Consider the following 25,851-nt stretch of genomic DNA (forward strand, 5'->3'; position numbering starts at 1 on the left):
GTGGCTGCACGAGGGGAACACGTGGCAAAATAGCGTACCCATGCTGCAAGGTAGCGTTACCGCGCACAAACAAGATAGCGCATGGGCACCTCGCTGCCATATGCGGCCGCAGGTGAAAGTACAGCTGATACTAAAAATAAAAAAATCGTAACAAGTAACTTATATCCTGATTTAAGTCCCCTCAAGGAAAATGTTATTGTAGAAGATGATGAACCTACCGTAATTTCAGCCATTGCCCAAGCTGTTCATATACTAGATGTTCCACAGAGACAAGGAAAGGGAGCGATCCAACCAGCAGGGGCAGCAGCTGAAATTGGTGAGACTAGTGGAGACCATAATAGAAGAGGGAACATCCCTGGTACTGAAACAATAAGTCCAGACATTAATCCTGAACATAGTGACGTGGGAAGTATGCATCCTGTCCGTACAATAGCAGTTCCCAATGGGAAACCGGACAAGGAAGGTATAGTTCCCATAAGGAATGTAGCAATGCATTGTCCAGGGACGAGAGCAGAATTACATTCAATTATGTCATACTTCCCAGACCCTAGGAAAGAGTTAGCCAAATGCCAGAAAATGTATTAAAGATTTGGGTAATGCTCATGAGCCAACTAATAAAGATTGGCGAGTGGTGTTAAGGGCCTGTCTCCCTTCCAATACTGATGTGCAAAAGTTTATTAAGGATTGTGTATTGGATGAGGATAACCAGGTAAATATAAAACGTATAATCACACAATTGGCTATATACTTTCCAGTGGTAGTGAGCTGGAGTAAAATCTTCACTATAAACAGAAAAAAAGAATCTGCAGCAGATTATTTCGCCCAGAGCGCTGCTAGCAATAACCCAGTACACATGGATAGCAGACATAAACATGATGTACACCACAGGGAAGTAGCTGTTACGGTACTAATGGATGGTCTCAAAGATAATCTAAAGACCAGGGTGCAAACCTCTCTAGCTAACTGGAGAGGAATCACTGTAGATGCACTTAGAGAATCTGCTATAGAACATGATAAGAACATTTCCAGGAAGAAAGAGGCAGAGTGAGAGGTTAATGCAGTGAGCATTCAGGCTTTAGAGAGATTACCTACACAGCCACATAACTACAACACATACCAGCAACGAAGTTATACAGTAAGGTGTTATAAGTGTAACAAAGAGGGACACATAAGAAGGGACTGTAAATTGAGAAATCGGGGGCCACCTGGGAAGGGAACACAAAGATACACACAGAGAGGGCACTCGCAAGATTCAGGAAATTTCCAGCAGTTACCCGCTCACATAGTGACAGCAAACGCTCTGCTGGAGAGTGATAGTCAGTGCTAGGGTCATACCTGTAGTCTATAGCCAGTCAGGTTACCTGAGAAAACTAGGGAAGAACCTACAATGACAGTTGATATATCTGGTACTAAACACACTTTTCTTGCAGATACAGGGGCGACCAGATCAGTGATAACTTCTCCATTTAATTTACAGGTTACCAACAAGACCATACCAGCAATGGGAGTAACGGGGAGGGTACATCTTTACCCTCTAACCAGATTTGCAGAAGTTACTATCGGGCCACTGCACACCAAGCATTCCTTTCTCCTGGCAGCGGCGGCTCCTACTAACCTGCTAGGAAGGGATTTGCTGTGTAAAATGGGATGTGGCATATACTGTACCCCTGATGGTATATACCTAGATATACTGGAAAAGGTTGCACATGAGGTACAGGATATATTGGACACACCACAAAGGTTAATGTTGCACTCTGCTGTTCTAGAATAAAGTCCATCTCAGGTAAAAGAAATGTTATTGCAAATACCGGGTTCCTTCTGGACCAAAGATGGACAGGACACTGGATTGATGGCAAATGTAGCCCCTGTAATGGTTAACTGGAAGAGTGGTAGGCAGGCTCCAAAAATCCCTCAGTACCCATTAAAGCCAGAGGTGGAGATAGGGGTGTATCCCATAATTGCAAGGTTATTGCAACAAGGGATTTTAATTCGTAAAGCTAGTCCAGCCAACACTCCCATTTTTCCAGTGAAGAAGGCTGGGGGAAGGGGCTATAGATTAGTACAGGATCTTAGGGGGGTTAACAACATTGTTGAAAGCCAATTCCCCGTAATGCTCAATCCAGCTGTCGTCCTCATGCAGATTCCACGTCTGCTACCCATTTTACTGTCATTGATTTATGTTCTGCATTCTTCTCTGTTCCTCTTTACCCTGACTGTCAATATCTATTTGCATTTTCCTACAGAGGGGTACAATACACATGGACACGATTGCCCCAGGGTTTCATAGATAGCCCCAGTATTTTCTCTCAGGCCTTACACGAAGGTTTGCAATCTTTTCAACCAAGCAATGGATCTGTCCTCATTCAATATGTAGATGATTTGTTATTGTGCTCTGATTTGTTTGTGTCATGTTTAAATGATACTAAACTGTTGTTGTTTCATCTCTCACAAACAGGGCACAAGGTTGCAAAGGACAAATTACAGCCATGCCAGACTAAGGTCAAATACTTGGGACACTATCTAACACAGGGTGTAAGAAACTTGACAATGGACAGAATTCAGGCCATACAGATCATGACATTGCCGCAAAACCAGCAGCAAATCCTTCTTGGGCATGTGTGGATACTGCAGAACGTGGATGCCAGGTTTTTCTATTTTGGCATTACCATTGCAGGACTTAGTTTCATCCTCAAAACCCGACCGTGTCACACACACTGAGGAGACAGAGCAGGCTCTCCTTAACCTTAAGGATAATCTGACGAGAGCACCTTGCTTGGGAATACCAGATTATGAAAAACCCTTTGAGTTATATTGTACGGAAGCTGATGGCTGTGCAGCAGGTATCCTCACACAGAAACATGGTGATGCTAGCAGACCTGTAGCATACAAGATCACTCCCTACGTGTTTAAGAAGTGTAGCTGCAACTGCTCTTCTGGTAAATAAGAGTGAAGACATAGTATTAGGGTATGATACAACTGTCTATACACCGCATGCAGTATCTGCTTTGTTAAATTCTGCCCAAACCAGACATGTCTCTTCAGGAAGGTTCACAAAATGGGAACTAGCTCTCATGGCACCTGCAAATACTACCATTAAACGGTGCAATACATTAAATCCAGCAACGTACTTACCATATGTGCCTCGAGATGCACAAAGGGTGGAGGAAGGTGAGTTTCTGGTTGAAGGCGAGTTTTGCAGGTATACTGACACACATGATTGTATGGAGTATTTGAATCAGACCTTTACTGCAAGACCAGACAAATGTGACACACCATTAGAAGATGTAGATTTGACGTTTTACATGGACGGGAGTTGTCATAGACAGACACAGGAGAATTATGCTAAGGTTATGCTGTTGTAAATGACGAGGATGTTGTAGAAGCTGAACCACTTGGTCCACCTCACTCAGCCCAGGTGGCTGAACTGGTGGCATTAAGGAGAGCATGTGAGTTGGCAGAAGGTAAATCAGCTAACATATACACTGACTCTAGGTATGCCTTCGGGGTAGTACATGATTTTGGGGCTCTTTGGCATCTTAGGAACTTTATGACAGCAGCAGGCACACCAGTAGCACATTCACAGCACATAAAGGGACTTCTGACAGCAATTCAATTACCAAAGGCAGTAGCTGTCATCAAATGCAAATCCCAAACATGCAAAGAAGACCAGGTGTCGATGGGCAATAACAGAGCAGATGAAGCTGCCGAATGGGCAGCAGGGTTACGCATAAATATACCAACAAACAAAGTGATGGTCTTCCAGACAATAGACACACAGAAATTAATTGAAATGCAAGATTTGTGTTCCATACAGGAAAAGGCGGTCTGGAGATCGAAGGGATGTGATCAGGAGTCCTCAGGACTCTGGAGAGATGGACAAGGTAGGCCTGTTGCTCCCAGGGCATACTACTCAAGCCTGGCTGAGGCAGCGCACAGTCTGACTCACCTGGGAAAAGAAGGTATGTGCAAGTTGGTCAGAGCATATTGGTGTGCACCAGGCTATTCTTATCAAGCTGAAAAGAAAGCAATGTCCTGTCTGACTTGTTTGAGGAAAAATGTCGGGAAGACAATACCAACCGAGCCATCCCATATCCCTCCGACAGATGGTCCTGTTCAGGTAATACAAATTGACTTCATTCAATTACCACCTTGCAGGAATCTCAAGTGTGTATTAGTTTGTACTGATGTATTTTCTAATTGGGTAGAGGCATATCCAGCTGCCATTAATACTGCTGTTTTTACTGCCAAAAAGATTGTTCAGGAATTTGTATGCAGATACGGTATCCCTAAAATCATAGAAAGTGATAGGGGTACTCATTTTACTGGTGATGTTTTCCAGAACATGTGTAAGCTAATGGGAATTAATAGTAGACTTCACACCCACTACTGACCCAAGCCAGTGCCAATGTGGAGAGAGTGAATGGTACTATTAAGAATAAACAGAGTAAGATCATGGCTGAAACTGGATTAGGATGGTCAGAAGCCTTACTGCTCGTCCTCCATAGCATCAGAACCACTCCCAGACCTCCTCTTAATCTGTCCCCCTTTGAGATACTGTTTGGGAGGCAACCTCATTTCATTATAAGTCCACAGGATGATTTGAAGAGTAATAATGAGTTTACTGTGCAATATCTTATAAAAATGAGTAGACAGCTGAAGCAGCAGCAACAGAAACTGAAAATGTTGTTACTTGATATGCCAGAAACAAACTGTCATGACGTTAAACCTGGAGAATATGTTATGATCCGAAATTTCTTACGCTCAGGTTGTTTGACAGACTGGTGGGAAGGTCCTTACCAGGTGTTGATGACAAGTACCACATCTTTGAAGGTAGCAGAAAGATACCTGGGTCCATTCCACTCACTGCAGAAAGGTCAACCACCCGAAGGAGGTACAAGGTGAAGTCAAGACAGACAACGTGGACCTGTCGATTGCGAGCCTGTTCTGGGAGAACTAAAGACTGCAGTGAAAACACCTGAGCCAGAGACGTGTACAGATTACTATTCCAGCAATGGAGTGGCGATCTGTTTCTGTGTCTTCTTCTTGTTCCAGGGTTCTTCTCATTCTTATTTGTTTCAGGATTTCCTATATCTGTGATGGAGAACAGATGACGGAGAGGGAGGTCGATAGTGATGTCGATAGAGTGAAGTCAGAGGAGAGAGCAATAGAATAAGCAGGGCAACATATGGTCAAACTCAGTTCAGGGATTGTTAAGAGATCTGTTAGCCATGGAACTCGGAGACAGTGTGAGGGGCTATTGTCTGAGGAATATTGTATCTGTGAGTACTGTGGATCCATAGTTGATGAAAAATGCAACCAACGATGCCAGTCCAAGAGTAATCTGTATTTGGGCAAGCATCCTTTAGAGGATTACCATTCCTTAGTGGGTAAGGTTTTAAACCAGACTGAATGTTGGGTGTGCACTCACGTGCCTCAGGGATAACATAATGTAGGATTAGTACCATTCCCATTAAATTTCCCTGAGTTCCTTGAATTACGGGGAGGGAGGTCCATAGATGGGAAGTATAACATCACGAGGTCCCCTAGTTTAAAGCTGCACCAATACTCCATAGATCGGCCTTTGCTGTGTCTGAACATTTCATACATAGAAAGATTGGAGAATTGGGAAGCAGACTTATGGAATCAGACAATGGCTCCCCACACCAGTAGTGATGAACCCCAGAGACGAGGACATAGGAACAAACCGAATGTGGTATCTATTGGAAAAGTTCCTATGGGTTATTGTAAAAATGTTATTCAGGCTGAAACGTGCCTTGAGCAGATGAGGACAATAGGTATAGGTAGTTTTGTTAAAACTTTATGTGATATTGTGCAGGATCGTAATATACCATATGTCCTCCCAGATAATGTATACTATGCGATATTGTGCAGGATCGTAATATACCATATGTCCTCCCAGATAATGTATACTATGCGATATTGTGCAGGATCGTAATATACCATATGTCCTCCCAGATAATGTATACTATGTGGAAGAAGGGCTTATTCTTGGTTATCTCAGAGTTCCAAGGGTTTATGTTTTACAGGTAAATTGGTCCCAGAGGTAATGACCCTTACACATGATGAAATGATTAGTATAAAGGTTGATAAAGAACTGCATTACAATCCTGAAATTGAATGTACCATCAGATAATAACATGAATAGGCTTGGTCATGTATAGTAAAATATATTGTAAATGTTCTGTTAAACATCATAGATAATGTAGTCTCAATTTCCCCCCAAACTTCCTTTATAGGTTCGATGAGGTCCCACATCATACCAATGGTCCCCTATAGATCCGCTGAGTGTGTATAAGGGTTGTTTTACCTTTTCTTGAAGCGCATTACTGATGGTATGACACAATTCGCTCATTGAACCATCTAGAACATTGAATAATAATTTATTATGCATGACTAAAAAGGTTAAGAATAGAATGTGATAGTTTTATGTTTGCTATCAAAGGGTGGACTGTCAAAGTCAAATAATTGGATATGATCGCTGTACAATTATTATCTGATGATATAGTCATCTATGGTCGGATGACGTATTATTAGGACGCTACTTTGCATCGGTGCAATCCAATGTGCACCAATGCGAATCCACAATACACATACACTGACGGACATAACACACACACATATATATATATATATATATATATATATATAATATATATATATATACACAGATCCACGATCCGGCACTCATAGGGTAATGGCATTACTGCGCTCGGTGTCATCCATAGCAAATCCCAAAGATGAAATCACTGCTATACAAAGTCCCACAGGCGGCACTCAGAGCTGGTTAATAAATGAAGACTTTGTCACAGCATAAGATGCAATGTTTCAACGCCTTTATTGATGTTTTTGTCAAGCCAAATACACATTACATAGTGAATAAACAAACTTTAAATAGCGGGCAGCCCTCAGGTGGTCCCGGCATCTCACACTGCTTCCAGTGTCCGAACACACCCAGAGCAGGAAGCCACGGGCCAACCCCCTGTTACCATAGCAATCCGCCCCCACAACAACATTTACACATTAACACATACATTTAAAAACATGATACATAACAAGTACTTATATAATAATATTCAATAAATCGCGTATCAAAACGCTGAGTTGCCCTAATATGGCACATTACAGATGGCACCAAGTTATGAAAAAACACAAACCTGGAAGGTTAAAGCCAAATTGTACTTGAAGATATATACATACACAAACATTACAAACTTATCAAACAAGCAGCAGAATAGTCCATCATGATAAAAACCGATGGCAATGAGAACAACCAACATAGGTTATTAATAACTGGATAGACAAGATCCCAGGGTCCAATCAACAGAAACACTGGAGTCCCAGTTTCTCATGTAATCCCCTCGGGGATAAGGTATCCAATTTAACGATCCAACGAGTTTCTACCTGCAGCAATCTACGTGAGCGATCACCACCCCTAGGTAATGGGGGTACATGATCGATGATCCTATACTGTAGGGAAGACAAATTGTGCTTTAGCCTGGCCACAGGCTGTTCACTCGTGTCTGTGGACAAGGCTGTGCATATGGCCGAGCAGTGCTGCGCCATACGCTCTCTAAAACCCCTTTTACACCAAAGCTAAAACCCGGGTTATTGAAGGGTTAACCCGGGCAGCTCCCTGGTGTAAAAGGGGAGAGTGTTGGATCGCCAGGTCGAGTGACCCGGCAATCCAACCCTGGTAACTAGCAGGGTATAACACGGGCGTAGCCCATGAAACCCTGCTGTGAGAACAGCGCACTCCGGGTCACGATGACCTGGAGTGCGCTGCAAGCCGGCTGATTGATCCAGCTTCAGTGGCGCTTGGAGATGACATCATCTGCAAGCGACCACTTACACGCAGGGAAAGCCAGGTCTATGCAGACCCGACTCCAGTGTGAGCGGCGCCGACTCGGGGATATCCCGAGTCGGCGCCGGCAAAATTCCGAGTCTGATCCGGATAGGAACCCTGTTCCAACTCTGGGTCAGACCCGGAATTTTGGTGGAAAAGGGGTATAATGGTGGGTACACACTACACGATATGCTCCCTGAGCGATATCGTGTAGTGTGTCCCCGGCAGGCTGTGCTCAATGTCGTTCATGACATTGAGCACAGTCGCTGAACGATATATTTAATGATATCGTTCAGCGCCGGGCTCTCTCACCCATTCCCTGACATGCAGCAACCTGACGAGATCGTCAGGTTGGCCTGCATGTCAGCCCGATGAACGAGGATGACGAACGACCCGCGGGAACGCGCGTCGTCGTTATCGTTCATCTTTTTGGGGTTAAAAATGGACGATAAAGTGGAAGACTGAACGATAACGATATCGTTCAGTCATCCACTTTATCGCCCAGTGTGTACGCACCTTAAGTGTGCGCTCAGTCTTCCCTATGTAAACCTTTGAACAGACAAGTGATGGCATAAACAACAGGTGATAGCGTATGTTATATTTTACCCCTGTATATGGGCGGCAAAATACAGAACCCTATAGGAAGACAAAACCGGAGCAGTATAGAAGTCACCCCGGTGATGATAGGAGAGAACTGTTGCATGACGGGATTGGCTGAACAGTGGTATTTAAATCCTCCCTCTGGTGGGTCTCAGCTCTATAAGAGAAAAAAGGTTGACCTGGACTATGAACAACAGCGTGTCTATCATTGGCTCACAGGAGCCTATCCTAAAACAGACAGGCGGCCTCTGTTTCGGCGCACTCTATATAGGTCTAAGTTTGATACTTCTACCACAGAAAGTGATACAGATCTTATCACCACAAAAAACCTGAGAGTATGGGCACATTCACCGGTGGGTAACCGCACCAGGGCCCGTTTTTTAGGACCAGGCCCATACGTACCCGCAGAGGGCAACAGAACAAGAGGCAGAGGACGACCACCAAGGGGACGCAGGACCTAGTCTTTAACTTATAAAGCCAAGTTTTATCTTCTGATGAATTATCAGTGTTGAGAAAAGGCCTTTCTTTTGTTCCAACGGTCCCCTTTGACAATCTACAGTGGAAAGTGGAGTCTTTTATGCTCAATAAGAGCATTAAAATTAAAGAATTTTTTGCTGATAACGTACCTGTGCCATCGGATGTACCGCCACAACTTCAGAAGTTACAAAGGAGGTCTACTTTTGACCCTGTTAGCAGCAATGATGCTTTAAAAACATTCATACGTTTATTGGATAAAACCATTTGCGAGGATCCTAATACTACAAAACCAAGATTTTGGAATTTATCTAAAGCAGAGCAATCTGCGTTAAAGAATATGTCGGCATACGATGATGTAGTGTTTCGCCAAGCCGACAAGGGGTGCGCTATAGTGGTGTTGAACCTTGAGGATTTCAAGACTGAGGCGGAGAAACATCTTAGTGATAAAGCTACATATAAAAAATTACCTCAGGATCCCACTACACCCTTTAAGAGAGAATTGGATACAGTGATTGCTATTGCGCACACGGGTGGGTTGATCTCGGCTGCTGTACAGCGAGCTCTTGAGGTTGATTTCCCTATCAGGCCGTTATTCTACCTGATCCCCAAGTTACATAAGGATCCGGCTAAGCCGCCAGGGCGGCCTATTATTGCAGCGAGAGGCTCTTTATTTCAACCGATTTCAACCTACCTGGATGCTTTGTTACAACCATGTGTACAGGCAAGGCGCACATCTTTAAAAGATACCAACAGCTTGTTGCATGCTCTATCAGTTTTACCTAAAGATTGTGTGTTATGTTCAGTGGATGTGGTTAACCTGTATACGTGTATCCCTCATGTTGCAGGTATACAGGCTACCAGGAGGTTAATTACCAACAATCCTTTGTATAAAGATCCTTGCATTGAATTGTTTATGGAGCTCTTGGAGCTAGTATTGACCCGTAATTACTTTATGTATGATGGGTCCTTTTACTTACAATTGTCTGGTTGTGCGATGGGGTCGAATGTGGCCCCATCGTACGCCAATGCGTTCATGTTTTCAACTGAGCACGATATCTTTTTCTCGGATCCAAATGTGGCTAGGCAGGTGTTAGCCTATTTTCGATACATTGATGACCTATTTGTCATTTGGGGAGGCTCTATGCAATCTTTTGCGGAGCTGATTGAAGGCTATAATAGCTTAGATACATCGGTTAAGTTCATATTCTATGGACTTGCAATGCATCAACTTTTTAGATGTGACATTGACAAAAAGTATGGGTCGGTTATTACCATCGTTGTTTGTTAAACCAACTGACAGGAACAATTTTTTACTAGCCAGCAGCGCACATCCTGCACCACTGACGCATACATTACCTTTCTCACCGTTCCTTCGTGCCCTGAGAATCGCCAGGGATCGTGAGGAAGGTTTGCGACAATTGGATATCGTGTATAATCCATTTTTACAGATGGGTTATGTGAGAGGTGATTTGGACAGACCCAGGTTTAAAGCTATTAATATTTCCCCTGACCAATTATTTGTGAGAAAGAACAAAGATAATTTCCGGACTAAGAGACACATTTGGGTTAATCAGTATAATCACATGAGCACGAGGTCATTATGGCCGATCATCACCACGGATAAGGACCTCAAACCCCAATCCCATTCTAGCCTCATGCCTTGCTATCGCAGGGGAAAACATTGAAGGGATTACTTAGTACATAATGATATCACAGAATTGGGCAAGACACGGAAAAAGTCATTTTTGGGTTCTCCTAAATTGGCTGCTTTAGATGTCCCAATTGTATCCCGTGCAGATCCCTCCAAACAGGTTCTGTATTTTCTATTACAGATTATCAAGAAAGATCCCGCACCAGACTATAGTACATCTTATACAACTAGGGGCGATCTCTTAGCTACCCCTATGGATTATAGTGTAGAATTAAACCATAGGTGCTTATTGCATGTATTGTAGCTGTTACCCATTGATTCAAAATAAGGTATATTTATATCAAGAAAAAAAGGGAAAAGGAATGAATGTAAATGAGGGCGCACTCAAACCCCTTCTGATAAATAAAATATATACATTTTTATTGGATATGCTTTAAAAAAATGTTTTTAATACTGTGGCTGGTAGGTATATAATGAAGGAGGTTATATATTGCCTCTTCAAGTTGTCAGTTAATAGACTTTATAAAGTGCTGACTAGTGCTCAAAAATTTTCAATAGTCCCCCATTTTTATCAGTATGCCCTGAAATAGGGACTTCTAAAGCGAAATATAAATACAAATATTTTTATTTTCTTATTAGAAACAAGTACAGAGTAATAGACAAGAAAGTGTTATTAATGTGAAAAGAATTAAAAATATATATAAAAACAAGGTCTCGTGCTGTCTTCAATTCTATATATATATAATATAATATATATATATATATATATATATATATTTCCTCTATTCCATGTGTGTGTTTGTCCATGCAAACTTTATTTTAACAGGTAAGTTGTTACACCTAAATGACTGTCTAATTCCGATTGTGTTGAGCCTAATAGCAGATAGAAGTACTGGTACTGGTTAGCCAGCAGATAGAAGTACTGGTACTGGTTAGCCAGCAGATATAAGTACTGGTTAGCCAGCAGATAGAAGTACTGGTACTGGTTAGCCAGCAGATATAAGTACTGGTTAGCCAGCAGATAGAAGTACTGGTACTGGTTAGCCAGCAGATATAAGTACTGGTACTGGTTAGCCAGCAGATATAAGTACTGGTACTGGTTAGCCAGCAGATAGAAGTACTGGTACTGGTTAGCCAGCAGATATAAGTACTGGTACTGGTTAGCCAGCAGATATAAGTACTGGTACTGGTTAGCCAGCAGATATAAGTACTGGTACTGGTTAGCCAGCAGATATAAGTACTGGTTAGCCAGCAGATATAAGTACTGGTACTGGTTAGCCAGCAGATAGAAGTACTGGTACTGGTTAGCCAGCAGATATAAGTACTGGTTAGCCAGCAGATAGAAGTACTGGTACTGGTTAGCCAGCAGATAGAAGTACTGGTACTGGTTAGCCAGCAGATAGAAGTACTGGTACTGGTTAGCCAGCAGATATAAGTACTGGTACTGGTTAGCCAGCAGATATAAGTACTGGTACTGGTTAGCCAGCAGATAGAAGTACTGGTACTGGTTAGCCAGCAGATATAAGTACTGGTACTGGTTAGCCAGCAGATATAAGTACTGGTACTGGTTAGCCAGCAGATATAAGTACTGGTACTGGTTAGCCAGCAGATATAAGTACTGGTTAGCCAGCAGATATAAGTACTGGTTAGCCAGCAGATATAAGTACTGGTACTGGTTAGCCAGCAGATAGAAGTACTGGTACTGGTTAGCCAGCAGATATAAGTACTGGTTAGCCAGCAGATAGAAGTACTGGTACTGGTTAGCCAGCAGATAGAAGTACTGGTTAGCCAGCAGATAGAAGTACTGGTACTGGTTAGCCAGCAGATAGAAGTACTGGTACTGGTTAGCCAGCAGATAGAAGTACTGGTACTGGTTAGCCAGCAGATATAAGTACTGGTACTGGTTAGCCAGCAGATATAAGTACTGGTTAGCCAGCAGATATAAGTACTGGTACTGGTTAGCCAGCAGATATAAGTACTGGTACTGGTTAGCCAGCAGATATAAGTACTGGTTAGCCAGCAGATATAAGTACTGGTTAGCCAGCAGATATAAGTACTGGTACTGGTTAGCCAGCAGATAGAAGTACTGGTACTGGTTAGCCAGCAGATATAAGTACTGGTTAGCCAGCAGATAGAAGTACTGGTACTGGTTAGCCAGCAGATAGAAGTACTGGTACTGGTTAGCCAGCAGATAGAAGTACTGGTACTGGTTAGCCAGCAGATAGAAGTACTGGTACTGGTTAGCCAGCAGATATAAGTACTGGTACTGGTTAGCCAGCAGATAGAAGTACTGGTACTGGTTAGCCAGCAGATATAAGTACTGGTACTGGTTAGCCAGCAGATATAAGTACTGGTACTGGTTAGCCAGCAGATATAAGTACTGGTACTGGTTAGCCAGCAGATATAAGTACTGGTTAGCCAGCAGATATAAGTACTGGTTAGCCAGCAGATATAAGTACTGGTACTGGTTAGCCAGCAGATAGAAGTACTGGTACTGGTTAGCCAGCAGATATAAGTACTGGTTAGCCAGCAGATAGAAGTACTGGTACTGGTTAGCCAGCAGATAGAAGTACTGGTTAGCCAGCAGATAGAAGTACTGGTACTGGTTAGCCAGCAGATAGAAGTACTGGTACTGGTTAGCCAGCAGATAGAAGTACTGGTACTGGTTAGCCAGCAGATATAAGTACTGGTACTGGTTAGCCAGCAGATATAAGTACTGGTTAGCCAGCAGATATAAGTACTGTCAGATAATGTAAAAGGTCTTTACCACAGATCATAAACACAATGTTACTTATTATTGTAGCAAATTGAGATAAGGAAACATTTCCATTAACCAGTAATGACAGGAAAGTTGTTCTAGTTCTAGAGACACCGGAATAGACTATTTCTGCAGCAATTTATCTTTGCTATTAATTTCTATTCTCTCTAATTATTCTCCCTGTGCTAATACAACAGAGCAATAAAACTGTCAGTAATTAGATTAATGAATGAAGACGGATGTATGTCTCACTAGTGTGCAGAAGTTAATCAGCCTTAATGTATTCTACATGTGGTGCCGGGATCTAGCAATGTCTGTCCTCACATTTATTCTTATTTTATAGGAGTCCCCGGGCGCTACACATCTGATGCCGGGAACGGCGTTACTATCGTCCCACCCGCACTCTCGCTGTAATCTCCCCTGAATCGCGAGCTTGGTATCTCGTTTACTGTTTAGGGCAAGTTAGATCTTTTTATATCAAATAGACAATCCTCGTCTTCACTGTATCACACATGTAAATATTAGAACATTTCACATTATATAGAGCAGCACGCGATAGACGCCAATGTGCATTTCGCTTAATGGCTTTTTCAAGGCTTATAGAGCTGAGACCCACCAGAGGGAGGATTTAAATACCACTGTTCAGCCAATCCCATCATGCAACAGTTCTCTCCTATCATCACCGGGGTGACTTCTATACTGCTCCGGTTTTGTCTTCCTATAGGGTTCTGTAATTTGACACCCATATACAGGGGTAAAATATAACATACGCTATCACCTGTCTGTTCAAAGGTTTACATAGGGAAGACTGAGCGCACACTTAAGGTGCGTACACACTGGGCGATAAAGTGGATGACTGAACGATATCGTTATCGTTCAGTCATCCACTTTATCGTCCATTTTTAACCCCAAAAAGATGAACGATAACGACGACGCGCGTTCCCGCGGGTCGTTCGTCATCCTCGTTCATCGGGCTGACATGCAGGCCAACCTGACGATCTCGTCAGGTTGCTGCATGTCAGGGAATGGGTGAGAGAGCCCGGCGCTGAACGATATCATTAAATATATCGTTCAGCGGCTGTGCTCAATGTCATGAACGACACTGAGCACAGCCTGCCGGGGACACACTACACGATATCGCTCAGGGAGCATATCGTGTAGTGTGTACCCACCATTATACCCCTTTTCCACCAAAATTCTGGGTCTGACCCAGAGTTGGAACAGGGTTCCTATCCGGATCAGACTCGGAATTTTGCCGGCGCCGACTCAGGATATCCCTGAGTCAGCGCCGCTCACACTGGAGTCGGGTCTGCATAGACCCGGCTTTCCCTGCGTGTAAGTGGTCGCTTGCAGATGATGTCATCTCCAAGCGCCACTGAAGCTGGATCAATCGGCCGGCTTGCAGCGCACTCCAGGTCATCGTGACCCGGAGTGCGCTGTTCTCACAGCAGGGTTTCATGGGCTACGCCCGTGTTATACCCTGCTAGTTACCAGGGTTGGATTGCCGGGTCACTCGACCTGGCGATCCAACACTCTCCCCTTTTACACCAGGGAGCTGCCCGGGTTAACCCTTCAATAACCCGGGTTTTAGCTTTGGTGTAAAAGGGGTTTTAGAGAGCGTATGGCGCAGCACTGCTCGGCCATATGCACAGCCTTGTCCACAGACACGAGTGAACAGCCTGTGGCCAGGCTAAAGCACAATTTGTCTTCCCTACAGTATAGGATCATCGATCATGTACCCCCATTACCTAGGGGTGGTGATCGCTCACGTAGATTGCTGCAGGTAGAAACTCGTTGGATCGTTAAATTGGATACCTTATCCCCGAGGGGATTACATGAGAAACTGGGACTCCAGTGTTTCTGTTGATTGGACCCTGGGATCTTGTCTATCCAGTTATTAATAACCTATGTTGGTTGTTTGTTCTCATTGCCATCGGTTTTTATCATGATGGACTATTCTGCTGCTTGTTTGATAACTTTGTAATGTTTGTGTATGTATATATCTTCAAGTACAATTTGGCTTTAACCTTCCAGGTTTGTGTTTTTTCATAACTTGGTGCCATCTGTAATGTGCCATATTAGGGCAACTCAGCGTTTTGATACGCGATTTATTGAATATTATTATATAAGTACTTGTTATGTATGTGTTAATGTGTAAATGTTGTTGTGGGGGCGGATTGCTATGGTAACAGGGGGTTGGCCCGTGGCTTCCTGCTCTGGGTGTGTTCGGACACTGGAAGCAGTGTGAGACGCCGGGACCACCTGAGGGCTGCCCGCTATTTAAAGTTTGTTTATTCACTATGTAATGTGTATTTGGCTTGACAAAAACACCAATAAAGGCGTTGAAACATTGCATCTTATGCCGAAACTAAGTCTTCATTTATTAACCAGCTCTGAGTGCCGCCTGTGGGACTTTGTATAGCAGTGATTTCATCTTTGGGATTTGCTATGGATGACACCGAGCGCAGTAATGCCATTACCCTATGAGTGCCGGATCGTGGATCTGTATATATATATATACACATAGACGTCCGTATGTATATACACATGCGTACACCTAGACGCTCATATGCGTATTCACATACATACTGACACATATTTGCTATTTCAATACACAGACGCATGTATGCGAACGCATACATATAAAATGGTTCCCACACATTATAGTGAATAACCAGAGTTATTAAAGGTATTTGTTATCTAATGATTATGATGTAATATGTACTTAAAAGAGATCTAAGGTTCAGAATATAGTGGACATGTTATGTTTGGTATCATACTAAATCCCTGTTTATTTGCAGACATCCGTTTCTATCGGCAAAGAAGTCGCATCATGCGTCCGCTAGTTATGGATGATAGGGAGTTATTGAATAGAATGTTATTACTATTATGCAGTGTTGTAGCCAGTATTAACCAGTTCTTCGGCGGGAAACTATACAATGTGACCGTTGGAAGACTGAGCCATACCCCTGATGACCCCATATGAACTGACCAATGACCAGATTGACCAGAAGCAAGAACCAATGAGAACCTGTCAATTTGTCCCTTTGTTAACAGTGAAACCTGTAAGGTATATAAGATGTGTGCTGACCTCAATGTACAGGTATCTTCTTGCGACCGCAGACGTCTGGATTGATGACTGTATACTGGTACCAGTGCACACGCGTATGTATCGGCTGTTACTATTTTCATTGCTTTTTACTCTAATTGTTAAATCTTACATCGTGTTACCCCTTTTTACATAAATAACTTTTTGTGCTTTGGAACCACACGATTGGACTGGAAAGAAATTCTTTCTTAAGCGACTTGCAGCGCTAAATAGCGACTTATAGGTATTCATAATATAATACAAGGGATGTAATCCAGTCTCTGTAGGATATAGGTGTTATATATAATCCAGTCTCTAAAGGATATAGGTGTTATATATAATCCAGTCTCTGAAGGATATAGGTGTTATATATATAATCCAGTCTCTAAAGGATATAGGTGTTATATATAATCCAGAGTCTGTGGTATATAGGTGTTATATATATAATCCAGTCTCTGTAGGTGTTATATATAATCCAGTCACTGTAGGATATAGGTGTATAAATCGTAAATATATATAAATTTCATTGGTCTGTGTGTTTGTTTTTGTCTGCTTATGCATTCGGACACCCCTGCACCGATTGGGATAAAACAAACGTAAGGTGGTCCAGTTGTTTCCTGGCCAGGTTTTAGGGGGGTTAGAGTCCAGGTCGGACCTACCATAGGTTATATGGGCAGAACAGGGAGCCTGTTCTGGGTCTTCCTCTGGATGGATTTGGACGACATAACATAATTTGGATGAAAATTTCATAAGATTGGTTCCCAGAAGACATACTAGGAGGACCTGCAGTTGGTGTAGCCTGGGCAGAACTTTGACCCAGGGAGCCCATTCTGGGCCTCCCCTGGTTGGATTTGGAGGGCATCAAATAATAAAACTTAATAACTTGAAGATTTAAACCCGGGCAATCCCAGGTACTTCAGCATATATATATATATATATATATATATATATATATATATCGATATATATAACAGCCATATGGGGTCCGGCACTCCTCCTAATAATCAATACTTAGCTGCGTGCCTTCACAAAAACAGGATACAATCTAGCACACGGTGCAGCACTGCAGACAGACTTCAATTCAGAGATGTGTGTTCAAGGTCAATATTTAATTTACATTTTCTTCTGGACATAAAACATAAGAAACATAACTTACCTTTATTCACCACAGTGTACACGTGTACAGTCGCGGGGCGGGACTGCACACCCGGGCATATTATCAGTCAACACAATAGATCACAACAGATAAAGCTAATAAGGTACTTATAGCATCATCCCTGCTACAGAGAATATATAAACCCAATGAGTACATAACAGTAGCTAATATTATACTAAATTAATATTAAAAAATAAAGACATTTATATATTTTTAGCTACCTAATAGTGCTCCATAATACATGTTAGTACACATATTTAGAAAATATATATCCACTAAAGCACACACCAATATAAGGTTACACATAATGGCCATAGTAATCACAATAATCCATGGATTCACATGAGGCATTGCAGGCCATGGTGCTCACTGAGCCCCCTGGGTACAAGGGTCCCCAACGGTGTATCCACCTGGCCTCACTCTGTATAAGTTTTAAAGCACCATTACCTCCTCGGATAGAGCCTGGGATGTGATCAATCATCCGATAATGCAAAGCTACCAGAGGGTGCGGGGTGGTGGCAAAGTGTCTAGCGACAGGTTGTTCGCTAGCACCCTTAGCGAGAGCACTGCGAATTGAGGAACGGTGAGCTGCCATCCTTTCTTTAAATGGTCTTTCGGTTTTACCGATGTACACACAAGGACACACAATTTGGTAAATAACAAAAGGAGTATTGCAAGTTAAAGTATATCTAATGGTATATTTTTTACCAGAAAGCGGATGGCAAAAGACATTTCTCGGTATCAGGTAACGACAATTTACACACGCGCATCTCACACAACCCCTGCTGGCAGAACCTCCGGCAGCCTTATCTCTCTCAGAGAATGTAATATCCGTCTTGACCAAGATATCTCTCAGGTTTCTACCTCCTGTATAACATGGCATTAATTTATTACTGGTTAAATCCAAATTGCCATCTGATTGTATTAATGGCCACAATTTCTTGGTTACCACATTAATTCTGTTGCTAGCTTGATTGTAATGATTAACGCATGTTAGAGCCGACACGGACTCTCTGTTGTTCCTATTTTTGAGTAAGTCATCCCTACACATACTGATTACTTTAGATTTAGTAATCATCACATCCATTTGTGTCTCACCTACTTTATCATCTGTGCTAATTCGTCTAACCCGCAGTAATTGAGAGTACGGCAAACTTCGTATTAAACTACGTGGATGACAACTAGTAGCATGTAATAGATTTTTGCGGTCTGACTCCTTAGAAAAAAGGCTAGTACTAATCACCCCATTTTCAATAGAAGTAGCAACATCCAGATAGTTAATTACTGTATTGCTTATATTATACGTAAATTTTACTGGACTAGTACCAGAATTGTGTTTGTCAATAATCGCAATAAGATCTTCCTTAGGGCCCCTCCAAAAAATTAGGAGGTCATCGATATATCTCATATAAAAAGCTATACGACGTGCTATATCAGCATTCGCAAAAACAACTCCTCCACAAAAGCCATACAAATATTGGAGTACGATGGGGCCACACTGGACCCCATCGCACAACCCATTAATTGCAGAAAAAAATCGACCATCGTATAGAACATTTTTTTTTGTAAGGATAAGCTCCAATAACTCAATAATCAAACCCAAGTCTGGACCAGTATATAAAGGATGTCCTGATAGAAATTTCATCACTACAGTCAAACCTACATCATGTTGAATAATGGTATATAAACTTGCCACGTCCAGGCTACAAAGCCAAATTTCATCATCAAAAATAAGAAGGTTTTTCAGTCTCTTTAGTACAGTAGAGGTATCTAACAAATACCGTGGATGATCACATATGCACAGTTGAAACAAAGTATCCAAATAAACCGATGTTGGTTGAAATAGGGAGTTCTGCGCTAAGATTATAGGATGTCCTGAGGGGTCTTTCATCGATTTGTGCACTTTGGGGATGCTATACAGCACCGGGACCATCGGATGAAGTGGAAGTAAAGCATCACTTAGCTTAGCTGGTATAATGTTTTCATCTATCGCTGACTCAAGGACCTTTTTCAAGTCGTCCCTAAACAGATTGGTTGGATCCTGTGGTAATTCCCTATAGGTCTTAGTATCATTAAGGTGTTTGGCTACTTGAATTTTGACCTTGAAGACGCATCTCTGAATTGAAGTCTGTCTGCAGTGCTGCACCGTGTGCTAGATTGTATCCTGTTTTTGTGAAGGCACGCAGCTAAGTATTGATTATTAGGAGGAGTGCCGGACCCCATATGGCTGTTATGTGGTGAGACCTGGGTATGCGTCCTGTGTCTATTTTGAAAGGGGGGTTTCCAAATAAATGGTTACAGAACCAATGACAAAAAAGTCTAACCAGAATAAGCCTGCAACATACACTTTATTGTGTACTTCAAGTGTTCTAATATAAATAACAATAAATAATATAAATAACAAGTTGTAACTGTATGTACGAACAAAATTTAAACTACCAGTGCAATTTCCACATTTGAACTAAACGTAACTGACAGACACACTCACACACACACTGACTGACACACTCACACACACACTGACTGACACACTCATACACACACACTCTGACCGACACACTCATACACACACACACTGACCGACACACTCACACACACACTGACTGACACACTCACACACACTCTGACCGACACACTCACACACACTCTGACCGACACACTCACACACACACACACTGACCGACACACTCACACACACACTGACTGACACACTCACACACACTCTGACCGACACACTCACACACACACTGACTGACACACTCATACACACACACTCTGACCGACACACTCACACACACACTCTGACCGACACACTCATACACACACACTCTGACCGACACACTCATACACACACACTCTGACCGACACACTCATACACACACACTCTGACCGACACACTCACACACACACTGACTGACACACTCACACACACACTGACTGACACACTCATACACACACACTCATACACACACTGACTGACACACTCATACACACACACTCATACACACACTGACCAACACACTCATACACACACACTGACTGACACACTCACACACACACTGACTGATACACACACACTCTGACCGACACACTCATACACACATACACACACACACTGACCGACACACTCACACACACACTGACTGACACACTCACACACACTCTGACCGACACACTCACACACACACTGACTGACACACTCATACACACACACTCTGACCGACACACTCATACACACACACTCTGACCGACACACTCACACACACTGACTGACACACTCACACACACACTGACTGACACACTCACACACACACACACTGACTGACACACTCATACACACACACTCTGACCGACACACTCATACACACACACTCTGACCGACACACTCACACACACACTGACTGACACACTCACACACACACTGACTGACACACTCATACACACACACTCATACACACACACTGACCAACACACTCATACACACACACTGACCGACACACTCACACACACACTGACTGATACACACACACTCTGACCGACACACTCATACACACACACACATACACACACACACACACTGACCGACACACTCACACACACACTGACTGACACACTCACACACACTCTGACCGACACACTCACGCACACACTGACTGACACACTCATACACACACATTCTGACCGACACACTCATACACACACACTCTGACCGACACACTCACACACACACTGACTGACACACTCACACACACTCTGACCGACACACTCACACACACACTCTGACCGACACACTCACACACACACTGACTGACACACTCATACACACACACTCTGACCAACACACTCATACACACACACACACTGACTGACACACTCACACTGACTGACACACTCATACACACACTCTGACCAACACACTCATACACACACACTCTGACCGACACACTCATACACACACACACACACTGACCGACACACTCATACACACACACTGACCGACACACTCATACACACACTGACTGACACACTCATACACACACACACTCTGACCGACACTCATACACACACACACACACACACACTGACTGACACACTCATAGACACACACACACTGACCGACACACTCATACACACACACACACACACACTGACCGACACACTCATACACACACTGACCGACACACTCATACACACACACTGACCAACACACTCATACACAAACACTGACCGACACACTCATACACACACTGACTGACACACTCATACACACACACACTCTGACCGACACTCATACACACACACTGACCGACAAACTCATAGACACACACACACACTGACCGACACACTCATACACACACACACACTGACCGACACACTCATACACACACTGACCGACACACTCATACACACACACACACACTGACCAACACACTCATACACTCACACTCTGACCGACACACTCATACACACACACTGACCAACACCCTCATACACACACACTGACCAACACCCTCATACACACACACACACACACAGACCGACACACTTATATACACACACTGACCGACACACTCATATACACGCACACACACAGATATACACACACTGACCGACACACTCATATACACGCACACACACACACAGACCAGCACACTTGTACATATACACACACTGACAAGACACACTCAGACACACACCGCAGCGCTCACCTAAAAAACACGAATGCAGAGCCAAAAGCAGTCCTCTGGCATCATTAAATATTATCCCCCCCCTCCCCACAAATACAGCAGTCTTCTAGCATCATTTATTAAATATAATCATCCATCCCCCCCACCCCCCACAAATGCAGCAGTCCTCTGGCATAATTATCCCCCCCCCAAAAAGCAAATGCAGCACTCGTCTGACATCATTTATTAAATACTATCCTCCGAAAGCCCCCCGCCCGCCTTACCCCCCCCCCCCGCAAGTACTTGCAGCAGTGATCTCCCGTAGTTTATTAAACATAATCCTCCGACCCCCCCTCCCCCACCCCCCAGCACCCCCACCTACGTTGTGCGGCTCCAGGACTCGTCAGCGTTGGCAGTGCTGGACACAAACAGTGTCCCGGTGATAAGCGCTCTCATCCACTCTGGTCACGGTGCCGCTATGGGAACTGACTGGGAGGAGCTTGCGTGCAGCAGCTCCCCCTACAGCTCCCCCTACAGCTCCCCCAGGCAGCGTCTCTTCTTTAAAAAAAAAAAAATAGTTATTTTGCTCAGCTGCTCGCCGGGCCGGCGGTGATGGAGCAACGGGCAGGGGGGGTTTCTAGGTACTCGGAAACCCCCCCTGCGTGTGCGGGTGGCACCCCCGTTCATATATTCGAATTTCGATATTCTTCCACCTGTGGACTTTTTTCCATCATTTTTCTAAACTTTTTAGATGAATATTTATTTGGATATTGTTTTTAATTCTCCCTGGAATGTGACAACTGCTTTTTGAACTGTTGCTGCTATATGGACTATAATATTATCCCTATAGATTATTATTGCACACTGCACTTGGTTTATTTTTTTATTCTAAGGATTTTCTCTTTTGCTCGTTATTTATTTTCATATACCTGGATGTCGCTGCTATAATCTTATCTGTTTCGGTGTAGTTTTTTTATAAGGTATTGCCGCTAGTTCTATTTTTGACGTGACTTTGGACAATTAGGAGTTATTACTATACTGCACTTAGGCACTTTATATACAGAATTGACTGTGTTCATCCTGGATGTTGCTGCTAAAACTATAAGAGCTGCTATATACATGTCGCTGCTATTCCAATACTACTGTAACTTATCTATCAGGGGTTGATAATATATGGTAAAAATACCTATATTGCTGTCATCTATATTTTTTTAGATGGCTGAAGGAGGTAACACTGAAATTGGTTTCCAAAATGTTGTGTATAATATTGGTGATATTTGCAGTTATTCCGAGTCTGAAGCGGAAACTATTCTTTATAATTTGGAGCTCCTGAACAATTGGAGACATTGCCAGTGGAATCTCTATATCGTGACCTTTTGAGGCTTAAGAAAAAAGAAATAGACTTTTTTTATCATGGCCTAACCCTTAGCGACTACTATCGCTCCCAAAAAATTCCTCGTGGATTACGTGTAAAAAATAGTCCAATGATAGGCAGAAACGATCCAGCTTTCTGTAGACGCTGGGTCTCCATCTTAAATAAATGCTCTTTTGATTTAACCCTCCTTATTATTGAGCAATCCACCAAGGAAGGAAATGCAATTAAAGAAAAAATGTGTATTTTTGAGGTAGCCCATAAAACAAACTTGGAATCTGATCTAATTACTAAATGGTATGATAAACTTAATCAACAATTGCAGATCTATAAAATGGAACTCTCTAAATTTATGAAGGAGAAGAGAGCCAAAGTAGATGCTGACTATGAGACTAATACTGTTTATCAGTTTACCAACTCCAATAGACGTTTGGAACAGAGAAAACCATTTGTTAGAAGAAATAAACATCGGAATCAGTCAGATTCATCGAATGATCTTCAATCATCTGCCAGCGATACAGATATGGCTTTCCCTAGATCCTTAAGTCAAGGTCAGAGTGTCCCTTTAGGAATGGCCACAAGAGCCCAAAACCCCGATATTGGAAACAGCATACCCGCCGTGGGGGCCAAAATAAAAGGCAATGGTTGTGGTAAAAAAACGCCACTCCGACGAAGAACCTAGTTATCAATCTGTCCTCTTACCCTTATTCGGACATTGAGTTACAAGTCCTGGGAAAGGGTTTGTCATTTGTACCATTGGTTAGGTTGGATCCTCTACAATGGCAAATTGAACAGTTTAGATTACAACGACAACTGAGACTAAAAGAATTTCTTGCAAAAACACCACCAACCATGAGGATCAGTTCTTTGGAAATTCCTCCGCAACTGACTAAATTTATGTCAAAGTCAACGTTCGATCCACAATCTTCAAACCATACCATCAAAACCTTTATGAGGTTATTAAATGAAGAAACTGCTAAAGAATTTGATCATATCCCACGTATGAGAAACAATATTTCCCGTGTGGAATTAAATGCTTTGGAACAATTGGCTAAGAACAAGGAATTAATTTTAAGACCATTATTCCACATGATGTAGGTTTGACTGTAGTGAAGAAATTTCTATCAGGACATCCTTTATATACTGGTCTAGACTTGGGTTTGATTATTGAGTTATTGGAGCTAATCCTTACAAAAAAAAATTTCTATACGATGGTTGATTTTTTTTCTGCAATTAATGGGTTTTGTGATGGGGTAAAGTGTGGCCAATATTTGTATGTTTTTTGCGAATGCTGATATAGCGCGTCGTATAGCTTTTATATGCGATATATCGATGATGTCCTCATTTTTTGGAGGGGCCCTAAGGAAGATCTTATTGCGATTATTGACAAACACAATTCTGGTACTAGTCCAGTAAAATTTACGTATAATATAAGCAAAACAGTAATTAACTATCTGGATGTTGCTATTCCTATTGAAAATGGGGTGATTAGTACTAGCCTTTTTTCTAAGGAGTCAGACCGCAATAATCTATTACATGCTACTAGTTGTCATCCACGTAGTTTAATACGAAGTTTGCCGTACTCTCAATTACTGCGGGTTAGACGAATTAGCACAGATGATAAAGTAGGTGAGACACAAATGGATGTGATGATTACTAAATCTAAAGTAATCAGTATGTGTAGGGATGACTTACTCAAAAATAGGAACAACAGAGAGTCCGTGTCGGCTCTAACATGCGTTAATCATTACAATCAAGCTAGCAACAGAATTAATGTGGTAACCAAGAAATTGTGGCCATTAATACAATCAGATGGCAATTTGGATTTAACCAGTAATAAATTAATGCCATGTTATACAGGAGGTAGAAACCTGAGAGATATCTTGGTCAAGACGGATATTACATTCTCTGAGAGAGATAAGGCTGCCGGAGGTTCTGCCAGCAGGGGTTGTGTGAGATGCGCTTGTGTAAATTGTCGTTACCTGATACCGGGAAATGTCTTTTGCCATCCGCTTTCTGGTAAAAAATATACCATTAGATATACTTTAACTTGCAATACTCCTTTTGTTATTTACCAAATTGTGTGTCCTTGTGTGTACATCGGTAAAACCGAAAGACCATTTAAAGAAAGGATGGCAGCTCACCGTTCCTCAATTCGCAGTGCTCTCGCTAAGGGTGCTAGCGAACAACCTGTCGCTAGACACTTTGCCACCACCCC

The 25,851-nt window shown here is 42.6% G+C and overlaps 1 protein-coding gene across 1 annotated transcript in view; it reads right to left on the reverse strand.

Annotated features, from left to right (window-relative positions):
- Positions 1–25,851, reverse strand: part of WDR97 (WD repeat domain 97) — a gene marked incomplete at its 5' end in the record, with an annotated part of 527,575 nt that overhangs the window by 110,466 nt on the left and 391,258 nt on the right. The window lies entirely within an intron of this gene.

The sequence above is a fragment of the Taudactylus pleione genome, unplaced genomic scaffold (assembly GCF_031769625.1).
Source record: "Taudactylus pleione unplaced genomic scaffold, aTauple2 ptg000991l, whole genome shotgun sequence".
NCBI classification, from domain to species: domain Eukaryota; kingdom Metazoa; phylum Chordata; class Amphibia; order Anura; family Myobatrachidae; genus Taudactylus; species Taudactylus pleione.